The 24,343-nt window shown below is 39.3% G+C and overlaps 1 pseudogene; it reads left to right on the forward strand.

Moving 5' to 3' along the window:
- Nucleotides 1-17,915: 17,915 nt before the first annotated feature.
- Nucleotides 17,916-24,343, forward strand: part of LOC138838571 (tubulin beta-2 chain-like) — a 48,306-nt pseudogene continuing 41,878 nt past the window's right edge.

Genomic DNA, 24,343 nt, shown 5'->3' on the forward strand with positions numbered 1-24,343 from the left:
CAACGCCTGTAATTCTAGCTACTCAGGAGGATGAGATAGATCTGAGGATCATGGTTTGAAGCCAGCCTGAACAAGAAAGTTGGTGTGATTGTTATTTCCAATTAGTCACCAAAACCCTGGAGTGGAGCTATCAAGTGATAGAGCAGTAGCCTTGAGTACAAAAGTTCAGGGATAGTGTTCAGGCCCTGAGTTCAAGCCCAGAACCAATACATACACACACACACACACACACACACACACACACACACACACACACACACACACACACACACACACACACACACACAAAACCCATAGTCTGGGAATGTGGCTTAGTGGTAGAGTGCTTGCATGAAGTTCTGGGTTCAATTCCTCAATGAAGGCCAGAAGTGTTGCTGTGGCTCAAGTGGTACAGTGTTATCCTTGAGTAATAGAAGCTCAGGGACATTGCACAGGACTTGAGTTCAAGAGTTAGGAGTTGCAAAAAACAATCCACAATTAGAAATATTTACAAAATAGATTATTGAGCAAGAGATATAGAAAAATCTATCCCTTTGTGTGGGTTTGCTCCTGGAGAGGACCTAGCACCACAAAGCTCTTCCATTTTCAAAAAATGCATATCTGGCAAACTAACTACAGTTTAGCAGAATAAGTTCAAAATAATGATTCTATCATAAAGTTGATTAACTGAATATAAGGATACAGGCCTGCCTGGTATCATTCCCCATTGCACCTTTCACAGGAAAAAATGTAGAGGTTTGGTTGTCACTGAGATGCTTGTTAAATTTGCTACAAAGTTAACAAGTACCATGCTCACAGGGAAACACAAAAATCTCCATTATGTAATGACACTATTAAATGGAATTTATATTACAATCCCATGACAGAGCAATGGCTGTGGCATGTTTACAACGTGTGCTGGGATCAGGGTTGATGTGTGTCTGTATTGAAAGGTGTATCATTAGACATGTAGAGAAATCACACCCAAAGGCCTTCTCTGTGGAAGTGCTGTCAATTATCATCCTGATTTTTTTTTATCTTAACTCAGTATTGAAGGAAATGATTGAGATTGAAAAGATGGTTTATATCTTATTATATCTGCCAGGTACTGGATTTAGGGAAGTAAGGATAGGTGACTGATGAAGCAGATAAAATGTCTTGTTTTTATGTTGGACCATGTGGAAGTAAACATAGAAACCAAACAAGAGCTTCTACCCTAAGTGAATCACAATTTCTTATAGTTCAACTTGTTATTTTAGAAGAGAGTAAGTAGTGTGGAGAAAATGAAGACAGTGTGAGCAGAGAGACAGAAATTGGGGTTAGAGAAGTGTCTAGGGACAGGGTAGTAGGAGGTAAGGGAAGATTTCTCTGGGACGATTGCTTAGGTGCTGTGGAGGAAAATTTGTATAGAACAGAGTACTGCTACCTGTTCCAAGGGCAGGTGATCACAGAGGTTTTGAAAAGTTAAAAATATTTGTTATAGGAGGGTGCCAGCGGCTCAGGCCTGTATTCTAAGCTGCTCAGGAAGCTGCGATCTGAGGATCACAGTTCAAAGTGAGCCTAGGTAGGCAAATCCAAGAGACTCTTATCTCCAATTAACCCACAAGAAGTCAGAAGTGGAGCTGTGGTTCAAGTGGGAGATCACCAGATTTGAGAGAAGAATCCAAGCAAGAGTGCAAGGCTCTGAGTTCAAGTCTGAAAGCTAGCAAAAATGTTGTCATAAATTCAAAATGCCAAATAGATGGCTTATGAATATAAGCATCAAAGATACGTCCATTAACTTTGATAGATGAAACCCATTGTTACAGGGTCCAGGAATATACTCCTGGTTCCATAGGTCCACTCTAAGCATATATTTTCTTCTTTTTTATGTTGTTTTATTATAAAAATAGAATACAGAGGGACAGTTACATGAGTAAGGTAATGAATACATTTCCTATCGAACATTGTTTCCTCCTCCTTTGCTTTTCCTCTACCATACCTTCCCTCCCCACCTCCCCAGCTCCTTCCTTCCCCCTCCCAAGTTGAGTACACATTTTCTTTAGCTTTATATAGGAGGAAAAGGCAGTGGCAGGAGAGAACTGCATATTTTTTTTTGTTTTTGTAGTTTGGTTTTTTGTTCTACTCTTAGGTCTTGAACTCAGGGCCTGGATGTACTCCTTTAGCTTTTATAGTCAAGCTAGCACTCTACCACTTGTGCCACAGCTCCACTTTGGGCTTTTCAGGGCTACCTAATTGGAGATACATATCACTGACTTTCCTTCCTTGGCTGGCTTTGAATCAGGATCTTCAGATCTCAGCCTGCTGAGTAGCTAGGATTACAGGTGTGAGACACCAGCATCCAATAACAAATGCATAATTTTAAAATCCCAGTCACACACGTGTTCATGTGGTGAGAGTTGGAAGGCAGTACTCATAGAGAGCCAGGCAGTTCATCATCTCAGGATTTCTCAGCTGGAACCTGGATACAGTAAGTCATTGGTCTGGTAGGTGGATATAAAGTGGAAGCTGAGATGCCAAGCTTTTATACTGCTTTTGGTTAATCTCTGAGCCCAAATGATAGTGCCCCTCAGTCAAAGGGCCTTCGAACCTGTTACAATATTATGCTCAAAATGGCACAAAATATTAAGATTGGGGAACTCCAGGTTTCTTCTTGGTAGACGAAGTGAGACAAGTATTTGACTTGCTAAGGTTTTGGATAATCTACAATGCTTATTAGAGAATCTCAGAAATTGGACTTTATTTTAAGCAAAATGCAAATCCTACAAACAGAATATGGTTTATACTTTCAAAATTGATTATTACATAAAAATAGATTGGAAAGTAATTGGACGTATCTCCCAATTGAAGCTTTCAGAGTTTGCAGTGTGTGCTAAATTATCTAGACCAGTGGAAAATTGCTTTATAATGCTGGGTCCATATATAGTCTAAAAGTCTGAAACAATAGGACAGAGTAAAAAAATAATCACTGCCCTTTCTAAGACCTAAAATTACAACAGAGGAAATAAAAACAAAGCTATGGAACCCATAGCAAATGCTATAGAATTCAAAGTGAAATAGAAATCCAGGTATGGAATTATAAATGCATCCTATCTCACAGAAGTGGCACAGAGAGGAGTACACTGCACTAAGGCACAAACACCAAATTCTGGTTTGAGCCCCCGGTCTGCCATTTAAACCGCCTCATAGAATTGAACAATTTATTTTGCATCAATTTCTTTCTGGAAAATTTGTAGTTACACCAACCTCAAAGCATAATGTAACTATCACACAGGTTAATAATACATGGAAAAAGAACTAGAATAGCAGCTAGTATAAAAAGGGATAAATAAGTAATAAGATTTCACAGTCTTTGTGATAACTTGATAGACTTGAAGTCATTAAAAATACATTAAGATGGACAGGTTCTGGTTCTCACACCTGTATTCCTAGCTATTCAATTTTTTTCAATTGATTCAGACTTATCCTGCTTGATTTCTTCTTGTGTAAGTTTTGACAGATATTTTGGAAGAAATTGGTCTATTACATTTAGATTATCAAATTTGTGGCATAGGTTTGTTCACAATATTCCTTTGTTATCTTTATTATACTTTAACATCATTGAAATTATCAGATATCTCTTTTATTTCTCATATTGTTAATTTATCTAATCCTCATCTTAAGTAGTATCTTACTGATTTTCTTGATCTTTTCAAAGAATTACTTTTGAATTTATCGTTGCAGGTTTCGGTGTATGGATTTTCTACAAGTTTCATTTATTTTTTCTGGGTGGTGGTAGTGGTATTAGAGATTGAACTCAGGAATTTTTCTAGTTAACTAAAATAGAAACTTGGTTTAATAACTTGAGGTCTACCTCCTACTGTATGCATTCAGTGCTAGAAGTTTCTTTCAAAGCACTGCTTCTGATGCATTTCACAGTTTGAGATATATTTGTTCGTTTCTTTGTTTAGGTGACACTGGAGTTTGACTCAGGCCCTCACATTTGCTAGTCAGGTGTCATACTGCTGATCCATATCTCCAGTCTTTTTAGCATTGGTTATATACTTCTGAGATGTGTCTCACCTCCTTCCCATATGGATTTTCATCATTGCTGAGATGACTGGTGTATACCATCTTCATTCCATTAAATGAAGTTTTGAAGACTTTTGTTTTCCACCCTGGCTGGCCTGGAACATCAATCTGCCTAGTCTCAGCCTTTCACATAGCTAAGACAACAGATATGTACCCTGGACACCTAGCAGTGTTTAATCTTTAAGTATCTTTCTATTATTAATTTATATTATGGATTTCAAGTTTAATTCTATTTGGTGCAAGAGCAGGTATTATATTATTTCTATTGTTTTCATTTATCTTCTTACCTGGAATTTTCTCTGTCTCAATGAAAGCTCATGTGTGACCTTTTTTTTTTTCATGTGTGAACTTGAATACAATCCCTTCTAATGTAGATGTCAATTATATTTATCTGACTGATGAAGGATAATTTCATGGGTTCAGAATTCCAGGTTGGTGATTTTTGTTTTTAGTAGAGTTTAAGTATTTCACTTCATATTCTTACTTGTTTGGCTTCTAAAAATGAAATTCTTGTCTTTGTTCATCCATAGAAAAATATATTATAATCTCTCTGTACAGTATTTTCACAATAAAAAAGTAAAAAAAGGAAAAACATATTATATAATCTATATCATGATTGGACTCTCTTACATGTATAAATTGATTATATATTTTAAATTATAGCTGTACGTATTATATGCGTATATAATATAAAGTTATAAATCTTGAGCCCCTTCTAATACTCAAAAACTTTCCTTTAGCAGTATTCTTTTTTATTTTTTATATTTTTGATGCTCCCCTCACCCCATAACAGTATTCTTTTAGTTTGTTTTTCTGTGTGCCGGAATTGAGACTTGAACTCGGGGCCTTGGATTCTCTCTCTATTTATTTGAGATTTGAGGCTAGCATGCTACCATTTGAGTCATACCTCTGGCTATTTGCTGGTTAATTGGAGATAAGATTTTCTGGTATTTTTCTGCCCAGTCTGACTTCTTTGACCTGCCATCCTAGGATCTCAGCCTCTTGAGTAGCTATAATTACAGGTATGAACCACTAGCAGTGTTACAATGTAGAAAATAGAAGCAGGTCCAGGGCAGTAGTCAGTAGTCAGCTGACTAACTTTGAGAATTCCATTTTCAGAGTTTAGGAATGCTTCCCATTTTCTTATTCTTATATTGAGCTATCAGTTCTTACTTTCATAAATGCACTTTAAGCAGATTTTGCAGGAGTAAGCTTCATTTTAAGATTCATATAGCTTATAAGTAGTGTAATGACTTTGTCCCCAGGGAAAATAAGGTATTTCAGACTCATTGTCATAGGAACCTCGTAATCCTCTAGAAAGTTCTGCTCTCATGGGGTCAAGGAAGGTTTCCCTCTGATTGTCATAGACATCAGGAAAGTGTCCAGGGACTTGTCATCACCTGTACTACAGTTCTGCAAGATGCTTAGACCTTTTGGCTATTTTTAATTTATAACCATGAACTATTACAGCATGCCACATATACCTGTTTTGTGAGGATTTTTTTCTTCTTTTAGGGGCCTTTATTGTTGTTTGCAGAATTCATTCTGGTAACTTGCTGTTACCAGAGTTTCTCCTGAAAGTGTAGCTCATACCTGACATTAATTTGGGGAAAGTTCTGTCATTATTATTTCAAATACTTTTTCTATTTCTTTTCCTTTACTCCTTATGATATTCCCATCATCCATATGTAACGTCTTTTGCAGTTATCCCATATTCCTTTGGTATCTTTTTTTTCATTCTTTGAAATGAAAAGGTATTTTACTATTTTAGGTTATACTATAAATATTTTGTAAAATGATAATTGTTTATTAATATATTTTATAAAAAATAATTCATACTTTCATACAATATAATTGACTATATTTTCATTCTTCCATATTTTCAGTTTTGAATTGTCTTGTTTGTGAAATCCTCTCTCTGAAGTTTTTTCTAGGTGAGTTCTATATTCTCAGATCCTTTTATTTTTTTCCTGTCCAGAGACTAACCTTAAATCATTTTCAACTTACTTAGACACTCATTAACCTGTGTGTCTAACAATTATGTTGCTTTCATCAATTTTAGGTGTATATATATCAATCAGCAAGAGAACCAAAATATTCTCTCAATCTATGTGATGAATTCCTCTTCATTAACAAATGATTAAACAATTAAACAGCTTTGCTCAATGTTTCTATTAAAAATGTGCTATAAAAATTATTGCTACAGTACAATCACTATCAGTAAATAAATTATTCAATATGTGATTATCAGAGACTTCTGTAAAGTCAAACTAAATGAATTCCAACTCACATTCTCCTTAGTTAATCTCAAAATAGTCCTAGCCACTCTAGAAAGTATGACAGACCTGAAGTGGAACAGACTAGAAGGCGAAGAAATGAATACAAGAACCCACAGCTATCTGATAAAATGTATGGTGGAAAAAGACAGCCTCTTCAACAAATGGTGCTGGGAAAACCAAATGTCCATATATATGACCTCTCTCACACCTTAAATTAATATCAATTCAGAGTGGATCAAAAAACCTCAATATAAGATTTAAAACTTTACTACAGGAAAGAGTAAACATTAGAATGTATTGACATAGGCAGAAACTCCCTAAATATAACTCCAGGAACTTAGAAAATAAAAAAGAGACTTGGCAAATAGGATTGTATCAAGCTAAAAAGCTTCTGCACAGCAAAGGACATGGTTATTTACCTAAAAATACAACCTGTAGAAGACCTCTAGCCAAAAAAGAAATGCAAATCAAAACAGAATCAAGATTCCATCTCATTCTAGACATAATGGCCATCATCAAGAATACAAACAGCAACAAATGCTGACAAGAATGGAGTAGGAGGGGAGAAGGAACCTTAATTGGTGGAAATATAAATTAGTACAACTTTGAACAACAGTTTAACAAAAGAATACTAAGGAGCTCAAATATGAGTGAGAGGGATGGGAAATAAGGAGAAGTGAGTAGACAAATTGAGGGATGAATGGTGGGCAAATATAGTCATAATATTCAATTTGCACATGTGGAAATGGAACTCAGACATATTAGAAAATAGGCAAGGAAATGGATAGGTGGAGGGGAGAATGATGCAAGCATTAACTGATCAAAATGCACTGTACATGTAAAGGGACACATTTAGTTGAAACTCCTACAACTATCTAAAAATAATTAAGAAGGGAAGAAAGCATGCCAAATGACACATGAGATATTGGGTTAGAAAGATATACTAGTTCTATCCATTTGAATTTATATGTCTCAAAATGTATCAAAATTTTTGACTGGGTGACCACAGCTTGTTCCTCTTCCAGGATCTTGAAGGGCTCCCAAGAGGATAAGCTTAAACTTCATTAGCTTCATACAAACCTATCTCTGCAGATTTTTACTTGACCCTCAAAATTATCTATTAGCTTAGTGTTTTCAGAAGCCTGGGCAGCTCTGGGAAAATGATTAGTGAATTAATGAAAGTGGTCAAATTTTAATCAACACAATGAGCAGGAAGTCCATCAGAGGTGTGGTAAAAATAATGTACAGAGGGGATTTTTAATACACTAAATCAAGCAGTATTATATTGTCAATAGTGTGTTAAGTCCTGTGGGTTCTAAAACAGAATTCCTGGCTTCCTCTTCTAAAATATCCTCTGATCTTTCCCATGACTCAATTTCCTCATCTGGAAAATAAAATAGTATATATAATTCTAGTGACTTTTCGTGTGTTAACTATAGGTATTAGTTAACACAATCATTTTTGTGAGAAGTAAAATTATTAATACCTGTAAAGCTTAAAATTTCATGCCAAGTGTTGTAGTGTGTGTGTGTGTGTGTGTGTGTGTGTGTGTGTGTGTGTGTGTGTGTGTGTGGTGGGTGGGTGGGTGTGTGTGGGTGCGGTAAAATTGGGCTTGTTCACATGCTTGCTTGGTTTTTACTCAAGAATGGTGCTCTGCCACTTGAGCCATACCTTGCCTTCTAAGAGTTTCAATACAGAGTAAATATTTTAAAGGGTAACTATCTTTATTTTCAAACAGAACATTCCTTCCTTTGCACAAATATTTTAAGGAAAACAAAAATAAACTATAATTCTTAAAATTAAAATGAAATTGATACTTGGAGTGAATTAAGTGATCCATAAACTAAAGATAAAAAACTTGATAAGAGCTGGTGTATGGACAAAGTGGTAGAATGCCACCCTGAGTTCAAACCTCAGTCAAACAAAAAAATGAGTTAATTTTACATTGAACACGGTGGCATATATATAATCCTAGCTATTCTGGAGGTGGAGATAGGGAAGATTGCATTTTTTAATTGTGAAAGTACCATATAGAGAGGTTACAATTACATGAGCAAGGTAATGTACATTTCTTATCAAGCATTGTTGCTTGCTTCTTTGTTCCCATCCCTTCCCCCATATGCGCCCCCCCACCAAAGTTGTAAAGTTCGTTTTTTGACATAACGTCTTGCACATCTCATTGTTGCAATGGATCCACCTGTATCCTTATTTAAACAATTTGTTTATTCCCTTCCCCTCCACAAATTATACCAACATCAACTACAGTGAAAACAGTGGTTATAATGTGGGGGAGGGACATACATAGCAAGAAAGAAATCATCTTATAAATATGTTAGAAATAATCACAAGAAAGGGGCAGGGAAAGTGGCTCAGTGGTAGATCACTTGCTTGCATGCATGAGGCCCTAGGTTCAATTCCCCAGCACCACATAAACAAAAAGAAAAAAAGCCAGAAATGGTGCTGTGGTTCAAGTGATAGAGCGCTAACCTTGAGCTGAAGAGCTGAGGGACAGTACCAAGACCCAGAGTTCAGGCCCCACAACCAGACCCCCCCCCTCAAAAAAAGAAAAAAATCACAAGAAAGAAAAAAAACATGAGTCCTTATCTTAGGGTTCATTTTGCCTAACATCAACTTATCTGACCGTTTCTGCTTGTCTCAGACATATACTAGTTATTGCAAATAAGGGAAACCATGGGACCTATGTTTCTTTGGGCCTGACTTACTTCACTTAATATAATTTGTACCAATCTTTCCATTTCCTAACAAATGGGGCAATGCCATTCTTTCTGATTTCATTCTGTATATATACCACATTTTCTTGATCCATTCATCTATGAAGGGGTATTTGGGTTGGTTCCATATCTTAGCTATGGTAAATAATGCTGCAATAAACGTAGTCGTGCTGGTAGCTTTAGTGTGGCCTTGTTTGTGATCATTTGGGTAAACGCCCAAAAGTGGTATTGCTGGGTCATAGGGGAGCTCTATATGGAGTCTTCTGAGGAACCTCCATACTACTTTTCAAAGTAGCTGATATGGAATAATAAAATACCCCGAATAGCAAACACGATCCTTAACAGAAAAAATAGTGCTGGAGGAATATCAATACCAAATTTCAAACTTTACTACAAAGCCATAGTAATGATACCAGCTTGGTACTGGCACAAGAACAGACTTCAGTACTAATGGGATAGAATTGAGAACCCAGAAATGAACACACAGACCTATAGCCATCTAATCTTCGATAAGGGAGCTAAAAAAATAGAATGGAAGAAAGAAAGCCTCTTCAGTAAATGGTGCTGGCAAAATTCGTTAATCACTTGTAGAAAACTAAAGCTAGATCCTTATATATCACCCTGTACCAGAATCAACTCCAAATGGATCAAAGACCTGGGTGTCAAAGCAGACACCCTGAAAACATTACAAGATAAAATAGGAGAAACCCTAGGTCTCCTTGGCACAGGCAGAAATTTTTGTAAAAGAGATCCAGAAACACAGCAAATCAAAGAAAGGTTGGACAATTGGGAGTGCATGAAATTGCAGAATTTCTGCAAGACAAAGGTCATAGCTGGCAAGATCAATAGGAAGCCCACTGATTGGGAGAAGATCTTCACTAGCCATACAACGGACAAGTGTCTCATATCTACAATATACCTGGAACTCAATTAAATCCCCCAACAACAAATCCTCAAAGAAACAACTGCCCAATAAATAAGTGGGCTAAAGAATGAAAGAGAAATTTCTCTGAAGAGGAAAGAAGGATGGCCAATGAAGAAATAAATGCTCAACCTCCCTAGCCATAAAAGAAATACAAATCAAAACAACATTGAGATTCCACCTCACCCCAGTTAGATTGGCTATAATTAAGAACTCTATTAACAACAGATGCTGAATGGGATGTGGACAGAAGGGAACCTTACTGCATTGTTGGTCGGAGTATAAACTTGCTCAACCACTTTGGAAAGTAGTATAGAAGATTGCATTTTGAAGCCAACTTGGGTAAAATGTGAGTTTCCAGATCAACCAACAAGCAGGGATAATGGTACACATTATAATTTGAGCTATGAAGGATGAGTATGTAGAGGATTGTGATCCGAGGCTGGCCCCTGGCAACAACAGAAATGGATACTTAAACCTACATGCTCAACGTTATATTTTGCAAAATGTGGAAGAGAAGCCCTTTAAGGCATATGTGTGTGTGTGTTCTATCTGAATGTCAAGGGTTGAAGTGTTGAAGTAGCAAGGAAAATAAAAACATGGACCTCTTCTTGTTGAACTGAGGAGCATAACGTAAATTCTTTTTTTTTTTGTCGGTCGTGGGGCTTGAACTCTGGGCCTGGGCGTTGTCCCTTAGCTCTTCAGATCAAGGCGAGCGCTCTACCACTTGAGCTACAGCGCCACTTCCTAACGTAAATTCTTCTATGAACTCAGGAATGCAGCTCGGCTGAATCCCAGCATTGAGATTTTGCAATAACAGACTTTCATCAATTTTTCCTGCTACTGGAAAAAAGATACTAAACGAAATATTAGTGTTTAACTCTCAAACACCTCTCTTTCTCATCCACTTCAGAGTTTACATGATGGAGAATGATCAAGTTTTCCTGGGGGGACAATGCTCACCAATATGGGGCAGGATTTATCAGGCATGTGCTCACTAATATCTGAGAAAGCAAGATTGGAATAAAGGGGTTATTTGGGGGTTTTCTCTTGGGTGGTATTTTTTGTTTGGTTTCGTTTGGTATTTGCTAATCCTGGGGCATGAACTCAGGACTAGGGTCCTGTACTTGAACATTTCTGCTCAAGGCTAGTACTTTACCACTTAAGCCACAGCCCTATTTCTGGCTTTCTTTGGTGGTTAATTGGAGATAAATTTCTCAGGAAGTTTTCTTCCTGGCCTTTCAACTGCAATCCTCAGATCTCATCCTCAGCTAAGATAACATGTATGAGCCACCAGCAACCAGCTGGAATACTTGGATTTTCTTGCTTTTTTTTATCCTGTGGGGCAAGCCAGACAAAATATAACATTTTCTTTTACCAAATAAGAAAGAGAAACTTTTAAATCCAACTGTATGTGATCTGTTAGAATGAAGAGTTTTAAATTTTATAAAAACTTCATATTTTCATTGTGCTAATACACAGAATCTTCAAAATCCAGAAAATATTCATTCTGATTATTATTATTATTTTGTTGTCTCAAAAAGAAATTGAGGCATTCCTAAATGGTCGTGTTATTCTTTCCCATATTTTTTTCTAAAAGGTCTTTGATGTGCCTCTAAATGTTACTGGTTTCTGCAAGATAAAAGAAATTCCCTAGTACCACTTGAAATATAATGCTCTCCGTTAGAGTTTATGAGAAATTTCTACCTTCCGCATAAATTATCACTTCATTTAACTCTGTTAGTGTAACTTTTGTCTCTCTTAGGAGCCACAGATTTGCTAAACATTAGTCAAAGAAATAATAGAAGCCATTCTTATAGGAAATGATCAGTTAAAACAATACTTTTGTTTATGAGTATGTGTGTTGTGATTTGGAGTTTTTTCATAGAAGTCGTGGGGATGGAGCACAGGGTCTTGTGCACACTTCGCAAGAACACTACCACTGAGCTGCATCCCTAGCCCCTTGTGTGTGGTTTTGAAATCATGATGTCACAAGCCTGTAATAGAAATCAGTATAGCAATTCTGGGATTTGCCATGCATTTATGGAAACGCTGAGGAAAGATGAATTTTTAAAAGTTCCTGGATGTGGTTTTCATATCCTAACATTAGGGAAACATTGAGAAAGAACAAATATTAGTAGGTTTCTTGAGTGCTGAGAACAACCATTATCATTTGGGTTTTTTTTTGTTCTTTTGTGCTACTACTGGGGCTTGAGCCCAAGTCCCTTAGCCCTTTTCACACAAGGCTGGCTCTCTACCATGTGAGTCACAGCCACAATTCTAGTTTATTTTGTATATAATTGGAGATAAAAGTCCTGACTGGATTAGCTGCAAACTGTAATCCTCAGGTCACAGCCTCCTGAGTAGCTAGGATTACAAGCATGAGCCACTCATGTTGAGCTGTCATTTTGGTTTTTATCAGCCCATGAAACACATCTTTAATACTAATTTTCATGTTTTGACATTTTAAACTGTGGTGAATTATAAATAACCAAATTTCCAATATATAAGTGTTTAAGTTACATTGCTCATATTCATAGTGTTGTGCAACCATCACCAGTATTTAAATTTTTTATTGCTTCAAACAGAAACTGTAGAGCACATGGGCAGCAAAGATGGCGCTGGGAGGGAGTAGAGTGGGCAGAGCCCAATTGACCTTCTGATCAGTTCCTAACCAGTCCGTGAAGGCTTAGGTGCATGATAGGGTATGACCTTGACAGTGATTGGTTCCTCTTCCTCCCTTGCCTTTTTGTCTTTAAAAAGGGCTGCTCTCTTTTAATAAATGAGTTTTCTACCTGCTGGATTTGGCTCCCTCCTGTGTCTGATTGTCTCCCGGGCTGAGGGAGGCTGGGGAACGGGCGAGCGCCGCACTTACCTTTCCTCAGACCCCGTCCGTCTTTCGTGGGACGGACAAAGACCCGACAGAAACTGTATCATCATTAATCAATAAATTGTCACTCATCTCTTCCTCCATCTAACTGTGGACAATCTCTAATCTGCTATCAGTTTCTGTTGTCTATTCTAGATATTTCTTATAAGTACAATCATACATGAGCTATGCTTTTGTGTCTGGTTTGAAATACTTAGTTTTATAATGTTTTTCAAGGTTGGTGCAGTCCATGTTACAGCATGGACAGAGTGTCATTTATTTCTTGTGGCACATTAATTTCCATACTATGAGATGCCATATTTTGTTTATTCATTCATCTATAAATGAACATTCGGAAGGTTTCTCTCCAGTATTTATAAATAAGGCTACAATGAACACTGGCATCCATGTAAGTTCTATTGTCCATTGTTTGTTTGTATCTTTACAAATAGAATTGTTGAGTCATATTGTAATTCTATGTTAGACTCTTTGAAGATTCACCAACTTTTTTTCTATGTGGTTGTAACATTATACATTCTCATTACCTTAGCTGTGCCAAAAGAGTTCAACTCCTCCTCTTTTTTTCCTAGTCCTGGGGCTTGAACTCAGGGTCTGGGCACTCTTCCTGAGCTTCTTTTTCTCTACCACTTGAGCAACACCATCAGTTCCAGCTCTCTCAGTTTATGTGGTACTGAGGAATTGAACCCAGGGCTTCATGCATGCTAGGCAAGCACTCTACAACTAAGCCACATTCCCAGACCATTTTCTGTATTTTTTTTAAGTCACAGTCATTGTAGAAGGCATGAAGCAGTATCTTCCTGTGATTTGATGGCATTTTCCTAGCAACTTTGGGGTTGCTTAGTGGTGCTTTATCTCTCTGCTTTGAAGAAATGTTTGTTGAAGTTCCACAACTATTTTAAAGTGAATTTCCTTTTGTGTTACTTGATTGAGGAGTTCTTCATATATTCTCTGAGGTTAAAATCTATAATATATAGTTATTTTCTCACATTATTTAGGTTTTTTTTTAACTTTCTTGGTAATGAAACTTGGTCTGTTTAAGAATAGTATCTAATTTTTTTCTTTGGATAAAAAGGGATACAAAAGTTCTTAAAATAATAATAACAGCCATAATTAAAAATGCCATGGGTTTTTCTCTCAGAGGTTCATTGTTCTTAGTGTATAATAGATTAATTAACCTCTTTTCTTGTGTGTGTACATGAAAGCTGCTTTTAGTTAGGACCTCTAGAATTTTTCAGAGGTTAAAAATGATAAAATTTTATAAAACTAAGTATTTATTTCACTTATATCACAACTTTCTCTCCTCAACCTGAGTAATTATTTATACTATACTATTGGAGTTAGCTAATATTAATTAGAGGAAGGACTTTTTATCAAAGGAAGGGATTGCATAAGTTGTGGGAATACATGATGTATTGAGGAATACTTACAGGCTTCTGATATATTTTAGAAAAAAATTAAATTTAAGAGAATCTTCATCAGGCTGGGAAGTTGGCTCAGGGGTAGAGTGCTTGCCTGGCATGCCTGAGGCCCTAGGTTCAATTCCTCAGCATCACATAAGCAAAAAGAAAAAAGCCAGAAGTGGCATTGTGTCTCAAGTAGTAGAACGCTAGCCTTGAGCTGAAGAGCTGAGGGACAGTGCCCAGGCCGAGTTCAGGCCCCACAACCAGACCCCCCCCCACAAAAAAAGAGTATCTTCATCATAGAATCTACAGAAGTTAAATGAGTCGTGAACAAAGTTGAAGTTTGCCCAAACGCACAGAGTACAGAGATGAGACCAAAGTGGGTAAGTACTACCTGGATCTCCTTACTGTGAAATATCCTCCACATATTAATGGGATAAATGGAATTTTTCCCAAGCACACACAATTCATACCCTCAAGATAGAAGCGATTCCATTCAAGTATAGGCTTTGGAGGAATTTAACATTCAACAATAATTTTAAGAGATTCTTGATTATAGTAGACAAAAAGGATTATATTGACCTTTCAGTCTCAAAGCTTTATCCCTATTAGAAAATCTTCAAAAAATGATTTTGTGACTTTGGAGAAAATAATTAACTATATATTAGGAAAATAAGTTCATAAAATGAAGAGTTGATGCGGAGTTATGAAAGACTTCATACTATTTTTCAAAGTCTCTTGGAATCAAAATCTCTTCTCAGTGTATTGAGAAAGTAGAAATGTATCTAGTGTTAGAATCATGGATACCTAAAACATTGAGTCATCCCAAAATTCATTGTATCCCTGAAAAGTACATAGAGTTCTAGTATCTTAATGGCACTCTCATGTGGAACCCAACTATTTGTCTTGGCATTTAAAACTGGGGAAGTGTTTTCCAGGGAATGAACCTTTAAAATATTCTTTTCTAAATAAAACAAAGGAAAAATCTTTCTTAAATAATTCTTTAAAAGGATTATCAGCTGCAGAGATCTGACCTTATGGGTATCCGGGATGTGCAGGTACAGCAATGCCTTTGTGGAAGGGCTCTGGGAATATGGAGCCACACTGAGCTCCTGGCTAGAATATGCTACCAACTACAGGCAGAGCCCTGTGCAGTTAGGTGACCTATTGAAGTCCTCATTTATTTCTTTGTCATTGAAGGCAACTTTTTTTGGGGGGGGGGCGTCCGGTCGTGGGGCCCTTCTGGGCCTGGGCACTGTCCCTCAGCTCTTCAGCTCAAGGCTAGCGCTCTACCACTTGAGCCACAGCGCCACGTTCGGCTTTTTTCCTTTTGCTTATGTGGTGCTGAGGAATCGAACTCAGGGCCTCAGGCATGCAAGGCAAGCGCTCTACCACCGAGCCACCTTCCCAGCCCATTGAAGGCAACTTTGAGATAGTGGTGCAGGCCCTGGAATCAGCAGGTATGGCTGCTCTGCAAATGCACTGCCCCTCATTCAGGGAAGACAGCTTGAGCCCTGGGTAGCTTCTGCGGGTGTTAGGCCTAGCCAGGACAGGTTAGCTGTGCAAGCTGGAAGTTGCCCACAATGTGCGGCTACATGCTGGCATGTGCAGCAGTTGTTAGCCCAGGTGGGATTCCCTCGTCTGACTTCACTCATCCTCCCCATTAAGGCCTTTGACACACCCTTCACTTCTGTCCCAACTTCTAAGCATGAAGACTGCCTCCTTGGCTCCATCTCCTGAGAGCTCAGTCACATGACTTACCTGATAGAGCTGAGTGTGGCCCTCTCCATGCTGACAGGGAAGATCCAGATTCTCCTAGGGTGAATCTCAGATACTGAAAGGAGGAGGGATGGGTCAAGCACTCTGGTCATTGGCTTCACAGGCTGTAGGGGCACTGAGTGATAGGTAGAAGAACAGCTTATTCACAAAGCCCCAAGCTCAATGCTCTCTGGAGCTGCACATAAGAGAGCACAAAAGAGAAATAAAGAAGTTGGAGGACCAGGAGTGATCCAGAATAGTGAGGGACCTCAGGGGACTGCTTCTAGTTAGAAAGAGACAATGTGTAAGGTAGGCATCAAAACCAGGCTTGCAATCCCAACACTCAGAAGCCTGAGGAAGAAGGAAAGTGAGTTCAAGTCCAGCATGGATAACATGGGGAGACTGCCTCAAAAAACAAGGTCTGGAGGTGTAGCTCAAATATTAGAGTACCAGCCAGTGAGCAAAAGCATCAGATACTGAGTTTGAATGGTGTCTTGGTCTTCAAAATAAGAAAAGAAAGAGAGAAAGAGATAGACAAAGAGAGAGAGAGAGAGAGAGAGAGAGAGAGAGAGAGAGAGAGAGAGAGAGAGAGAGAGAGAGGAAGAAAGAAAGAAAGAAAGAAAGAAAGAAAGAAAGAAAGAAAGAAAGAAAGAAAGAAAGAAAGAAAGAAAGAAAGATAGAAAAAAAGAAAGAAAAAAGAAAGAAAGAAAAAAAAAGAAAGAAAAAAGAAAGAAAGAAAAATGAGGGCTAAAATGTGCCTTGATGCTACAGTGTTTGACCAGCACATGAAAAACCCTGGCTGTAATCCCTAGCATAGATAGGAGGAAGAGTGGGGGAAAGCAAGAAGAGCAGGACAGAGAGGGAAAGGGGGAGGGGGAAGGGAGAGGGAGAGGTCTCTGTGAAAAGAACATGCTAACTAATGGGTCTAGAATGTTGCTTTATAAGGCAAAGCTAACTATAGTGACTCCTGTAGCTGTCTATTGTGGTGCAAAAAAGTTCCCAACACTGTGTGACTGGCATTATCTCAGGTCAGGTATAGAAATCTGGCTCAGCTGGGTGACATGAGGTTGTTGTCAGCTGACTGTGGGACTGCAGTGTCACCCTGGCCTTTCTGAGCAGATATTAACCCAAGATCATTCATGGGAATTGGGGGAATGCCTGGCCTCCTCCATAAGCAGGATTATCATAAGGTCTTAGCTAATAGTTTCACCCATTTGCAGTTATGATATCAAGAGGGGCATGCACAGACAGTGAGGGACTCAGTCAGAGACAGGGCCCAGCTGCCCCTTTGCTGATGCTTGCTGCCAACACTATCTAAATCAGAATTATTGGATTGTGGATATGGTGCCTCAGTTGGGGATGTCTGGCTTTCCCTTCCTGGCTCTATAGTAATGGATTCTTCTATTGTTAGAGTAATGGCTCTTTTTTCTTACTAATGCCTCATTTCCTCTGTAGCAAGCTCTCAGAGTGGATGTTCTCTCCAGGATCATGTACATAACTCCTTTCATATGAAAATGGTTGTTGATAAAATCTGCCATTTAGGTGAGATGAAGACAAAGGTTTCGTTGGTTCAGGTTAATTCTGAACCACACAGCAAGCCCAGCAGCTGTAGACTGTCTGAAAGCAAGGGAGCCAGCCTGCATCCCAGTGAACCATATTTATGGACACAGACATTTGCATTTCATGTAGCATCATGTGTCACAAACTATTTTCATAGACTGCATGCAGTCAGGTAAGAACAAGACTTGCCCTGCAAGGTGTAGTCTTTGTTCTCTGTGACAGACAAGCAGATGGATTGCTCACATCCATTGTTGCTCACATGGAACTCCCCTGATTAGTGCTGATTATTCCATGTTCTACAGCCCGTTCAGGACATGATTGAGAATGCTGGACCTGGCCAATTGTGCTCTGAACCATGTGGACATGAACTTCTTGGCAGACTGTATCCATGCTGCCCAGCTGGATGTGTTGCACCTCAGTAGACACAATCTGCTTCATTTATATCCCTCTACTTTCCTCAAGCTCCGGCAACAGGTTGCCCAGATAGTGCGGGTGTGGACCCCAGTGGAGTGTGCTTTTACCCATAGCTATGTGGTCATGATGATCCTGGGCCTGTGTTCCTGCCTCTATCTCTAGGAGCTCAAGTTCCTTGCTAACCTGCTGTGAGCCTGCACCCTCAAGCGCCTCTTCTCTGCACTGTGTAAACTCCCTGAACTTCATTACATGGAGTTCCTGTTGCCTAAGAAATACTACCTGGAGAGTACCAGGATGAGCTGGCCATGTCCACATATGATCAGTAGAAATATGCTTGATTGCAGAAGAGCTGCATGCCATGCTACTATGGGCCAAGCAGGAAGACATCCCCACCTCCCACCACTTTTCTGGAGTTTTCACCCAATAGTTAATGAGACCAGCCATGAGCTTGGTGCTTTCTTGTTTCAAACTTTCAAAACTGCTTTACAAAACTTTCCCAGGGGCTGGGAAGGTGGCTCAGTGGTAGAGCGCTTGCCTTGCATGCTCGAGGGCCTGGGTTTGATTCCTCAGCACCACATAAACAAAAAGAAAACCCCGGAAGGGGCGCTGTGGCTTAAGTGGTAGAGTGCTAGCCTTGAGCTGAAGAGCTGAGGGACAGTGCCCAGGCCCAGAGTTCAGGCCCCACGACTGGACCCAAAAAAAAAAAAAAGAAAGAAAACTTTCCCAGAACATTAAAACAAGTAGAGTAGGCCCTTGAATTGTGCTAAGGAAATGTCTTGCATTTCAACCAGCCCTGTTGCCCAGAGATCAATCCCTATATCAGATCCTAAGGCTAAGATGTAAGCAACTGTAGTTTCAATGAAAAACCTTTGTTAGAGAAAGCTGTAGATACACATGACAGACAATGTAGGAAGAAAACATGCCTTCTAAATGTGACATCGGAAGCCCTGGGGTTCAATTCTTTTTCCTTTTTTGTGCCAGTCCTGGGGCTTGAACTCAGGGCCTTTGCACTGCCCCTGAACTTCTTTTACTCAAGGCTAGCACTGTACCACTTGAGCCACAGCACCACTTCTGGTGTTTTCTGCTTATGTGTTGCTGAGGAATCGAACCCATGAATTCATGCATGCTAGGGAAGCATTCTATCACTGAGCCATATTCCCAGCCTCCTGGGATTCAATTATAGGACTAGGTGAAGCTGTTACAGCAGAGGTCCAGGCATTGTGGTAGAGTGTTCAATTGGACCTAGGGCAGCATGTGCTGGAAGCAGTAACAGGGAAAATTCAGATCACTTGTCACAGAATACAAATAAAAGGTAATGGGTACATTTCTTATCAAGCATTGTTGCCTCCCACTTTGTTTCCTCTTACCATCCCTAATAAGAAATGTACTCATTACCTTGCTCATGTACTCATGTAATTGTAACTTCTCTGTAAGGTATTTTCACAAATGCGTGTGTGTGTGTGTGTGTGTGTGTGTGTGTGTGTGTGTGTGTGTGTGTAAATACAAATAAAAGAAGATCTCATAGAAAAACAAGCAAGAGAAAAAGACTGAAAATGAAAAGTAAAATGGAAAGGGAACCCGACTTTTGGGCCTAGCAGAAACTCAGCAGATCTGGTAGGAATTGTTCTGCATGGTGTGGCAATATTTCCTGGAGAATGTTTGCAGGGAATAGAAGCAGGGCTGGTTTTTGGTTGTTACCAGTGGCTTTGTGCTTGTTTTGCTCTGCATCCAGCTCAGTGAAAGCCTGATTTGAGGGTATCTCATGAGTAAGAGATGCTCCAGTATTTCTTAATAAAATTCATATTCCATTTTCTGCTGAGCAGCTAGATTCATTTGACCACCAGCCTCTACCACTCCCAAGCCTCGTCCTTTGGTTCTACTAATCAGAGCCAGCCCTAGCTCTGGGAACAGGCATTAGAACTCTATTCTGTTACAGTAACATTCTTACCTGCCAGTGGCAGTCAACAGAGAGACCCAGTTCTCCTTTAGAGATGCCAGAGACCTTCTGCAGCTAGCTGAATCACAACTAGCTACCAACACTTTTCTGTTCAAGAGTTCCGATGACTCTAACAGAAGTCACATACTGGGGACTCTTTTCATTGCTCTCACTAAAACGCCACAGCACTGTATAACCTGATGTCCCCACATTCTGCTGCAGGAAAGGTAACAGGCTGGAATCTGTGCAATTTGGCTTGAAAAATTTGTTACAGTGAGTGAAAGATTGATTCCTGCCTAATTCCTCCAGCTCAAGCAAGACACCAGGTACAAGAAAACAAGCGTGGCCACATGCCTGTCAGCAGGCAGGTTCCAATCAGTGCCTGGCCAAGGATATAACACTTGGTCCCCAGGGGACAATAGCCCTTCATCCAGTGTAGAACATTCAACTTGTGGGCCTGGTCAAGGAAGTCTCCTTGTGGCCTAAGAGAGCATAAGCCACTTTTTATTTTCTGCTTCTTTGTGAAAACAAGCCCTATATAAGTCCATCCAAAATATTGTCCCTCAAACAACCTCCAAACCTGAAAGGTCTATGCACCTTGCTGGCAATAAACAGTCCCCACCTGTTGATCATTGAGTCTGGCCTATTCCTTTTCTGTTTTCCTCCATTTTCTTAACAGTGAGAATGCTGAAACAGGAATGTGGGTTCAGGAGACAATCATTCCCAGGTTGCCAATGGATGTTCATGGCTACTTCTAGATTTTAGGTCTGATCCTACTCTATTCTTACTTTGAGATTACCTGAGATATCCTTAAAACAAATTCCCCTCATTAGTGTCTAAGACAACTTAATCACTGTTATTTCAATTCTTACAGGGTCTGAGAATGAGTCCATCAAAGCGGGCTTAGAGATTAAAGAAGTTTGTTAGGTGTTACAGAAGTTGTCCTGCCAGGGACACAGTGTAGACTTGGGAGCTAACACTATGACCCTAAACATGAACACAGCCTAGGCTAATGAAGGCAAAAAACACAAGCAGGTACAAGCTGCAAAGTTCTATTAGTATGATAACATCAACTTTTTTTTCCAAACAAGGGACTTTTACAATGGCAATTTCCTGTTATTTCATTCCTCAGTTTCAAGCAAGAGATTATTGCATTCCTCAGTTCCCCATAAGAGGTTAATATTCTGACTCAGTGTCATTGCTTGGTCTTGGGGTCTTTAATCCTAAGAGATCCTTACATTCCCCTTTCTTTTTGTAACTGAGTCAAATTCTTGACTCTTTTTCCTGACTCAGGAGGCTGTACTGGGCCTGAAGGGCCATCAGCTTGACAGTCCCAATTATTTTTTCTATAAGTGATATCAAAGACTTAACCACACAGGAACCAGTAATAACAAGTAGAAGAAATAGTATAATTGCTGGTGGCTAGGGATACTAGCCACCAGGCCAAAAGGCTTTGAACCCATACTAGATCTAGTTTAGCAGATGGATGCTGGTGGAGTCCTTCACACAGTTTACCTACAACCTTTATGTTTTCTTCTCCAGCCGTGATTCATTTACACAGTATCAGCACTCTTCCCTTAGAAAAACATAGGTTCCCTCTTTGGAAGCTGTGAGAAGGTCTAGTGCCGTATGATTCTGCAAGGCCACCCCCGCTAGAGAGTTCAGTTGTCTTTGTATGCATGCCAGAGACACTGAAGAGGCATGAGTATCCTCATCTACCCTCTCCTCAAATTCTTGAGCAAGTTTTAAACTATGTCTTACAGCACCTCCAGCAAAAGCTGCTCCTCCAACAGAGGTAACCAGACTCACCCCTAACATTATAGGAATAAAATCTGTCCTCTTGGTTAAGAGGTGGCATAACAATCTCTGAAAATTTTCACTTTTGGTATAAAGATTTAATTGGGGAACTGCTGTTATCAAAATCCAAGAGGCCAAGGTTGGATTAATGTATGACCATAGGCTTCCATTGCACCAGAACATAGTAGGAGAAGGGGTGTGACATCAAGATACCTGAAGCAGTTTGTCATATTCCACAAGTTGAGTTGGTTGGTAAAATTAAATTGCTACAATCAGGGACATTACAATAGCAGAAGTAAGAAAACTGTCCCCTTGTCTCTGATTTTAAACTGCCAGTGGTAGTTAACATCATTTAGAGCACAGAAGCATAAATGAAAAATTATGATGAGATAAGTCTTAGCTTGAGAGGCTTTTCAGGGTCCATCCATTTGTCTCTTCTGGTAGCAGGGCCACCTTAAGTGGTGAAGCGTGGATCCAGGACCAGATCCCATTCACCTTGACAGTGGTTGGAGCTGTTAGGATAGCAGTATAAGGTCCTTTCCACTGAGGATAGTTAGTTTTTTTTATGTCATATGACCCACACAGTGTCTCATGATCAGTAATTAGGTCCAACTACAGGGGCTGCCTGCAGGAGTGCCTGAAATTGGGAATGGAGTTCCTGTTGAACAGTCTGCAGTGCCTGTAAAGACTGGAGCAGTCATCTATGTCAACATTGCAGTTTTTAAGCGAGGATACAAGAAGGATGGTCTGCCAAACATCATTTCACAGGGCATAAACCCTTTGGAATAGACAATGCAATGGGAGCGCAAAAGGGCAAAGGGAAGGAGTCATTCAGTCATGGTAAATTTAAGAGAATCCCCTCTCACAACGAGTCTACCTGGCTGCTCTAATTAGCTAAACCAGCATCTAGATTGAAGTGGGTATATCCTTCCTCCCTACCATACAGATAAACATAAAGAATAGTTCCACATCAATTCACCCATCATGACTCTATGTATATGAAAGCTAGTTTAATTTCATACCAACTTACTCATAAGCTTCATTTTTAAGACATACTCCTACCATTTGTTACATACTTAAACTTTCTGGGGTTTGTCTTCTTCCCCTTTTCACTGTGACAAACATTTTAAGACAATCCTTATTTTTATATCTTTTTTTTTTAATCCAGATGAGATTTTTTTTCAATTCCTTTCTAAGGCTTTCTTTACTACACTTTCTTTCCCTGAGTTTCTTTGTGGCTTTTGGGCCCATTTTGCTTCTTTGGCTTGAGGAACCAGGTTATCAGAACTGCCTCAAGGCATCCCTTGGGTGGAGAATTTTGTTAAATTTTTAATTCTAATAGCAGGGGTGAGTTTCATTCCTCCTACTACCTCCATTGATAAAGATCTCTCCTTTATAGCTATTGTTGGAAGCGGCCTTTTACCACACCCAAACCAAGCAAGGATTTGATTGTAGAGTGGATTTCTAGTTTCCTAATCCTTGAAGTGCCTGAGGCAAGCCAGTGATATCATCCTTGCCCTCAATATCTACTGTGGGAATAGAGAGAGTTACTGGATATCACTGAAATAATATACCACAGACTCAGTTTCAGCAGATCCAAAGCAGCTTTCCACTGGGAAGCAGTCAGAGGTGATGGAGTCAGGCAGGAGTCCAGTCCACTGTCACTATGGTCAACATGGTCAGGATGACAACATAGATTTCCTTCCAGATGACTATAAGGCCGTCCTTGAACTTTATCCAGAAGGGTGGGTAGAAGCAGCAGCAGGGTCCCACACCGACTCAAAAGGGTTATCACACATTTTTCTGGGCTGCAAATTTCTACTAAGACTGGTTAAGGATATGTGGCATAGGCTTGATAGGCGGGTGTCCAGCTGGTTTTTAAGGCAACATTTGAGGCAGTGGCCCAGGACAATTGACCAGGGTGACAACTTTTATTAACTAGATAGTTCTTTTAATAAGGCTTGTAACCATTTCCAAAATGTGCAGTCTCCACACTTACACACTGTTAGAACTATGTCCCATGCCTCTTCCTTTTCAGGTAAGGAAAAAATGATTTCTGACCCCTTTTTGTGGCCATCAGTACTTTAATACAAGAACACATACACAAAGACGTTAGAGAGGGATATGATACAATTCAAATAACATCTGGAGCTTGAAAATATTGTGCAAATGTGAATGTCTTAGAATCAGTAAATGAGAGTGGTTATATAAGATGTTAATAGTATGTTCATAATAAAAAAGCAGTGAAGAAGTATGTGGGAACTCTCACTACTCTTTGCAACTCTTCTTTGAGTTTAAAATAATTTCAAAACAAGAAGGCTTTCAAGACAAGATATGGCTTAAGTATATCCATCCCATATTTTTTGGTTTTGTTTTTGAGAAAAGTGTTAAATCTTTGAAGAGGAAGCATTCACCCAAAGGGAGACAAAACATTCAAATCCAACTTTGACTCCCTAACCTGTGGCATATATCTCTGAATTTTTTATTTCCCTATAACTTCTCAAAGTACAAGATAGTTCTCAATTTGACACTTCGAGATTTGACTCATGGAGGTCGTTGGCACCAAAGGTGAGCAAGTAAGAAGCAACATTAGCCAGGCACCAGT

Source organism: Dipodomys merriami, unplaced genomic scaffold (assembly GCF_024711535.1).
Source record: "Dipodomys merriami isolate MVZ:Mamm:240054 unplaced genomic scaffold, mDipMer1.0.p SCAF_283, whole genome shotgun sequence".
NCBI lineage: Eukaryota > Metazoa > Chordata > Mammalia > Rodentia > Heteromyidae > Dipodomys > Dipodomys merriami.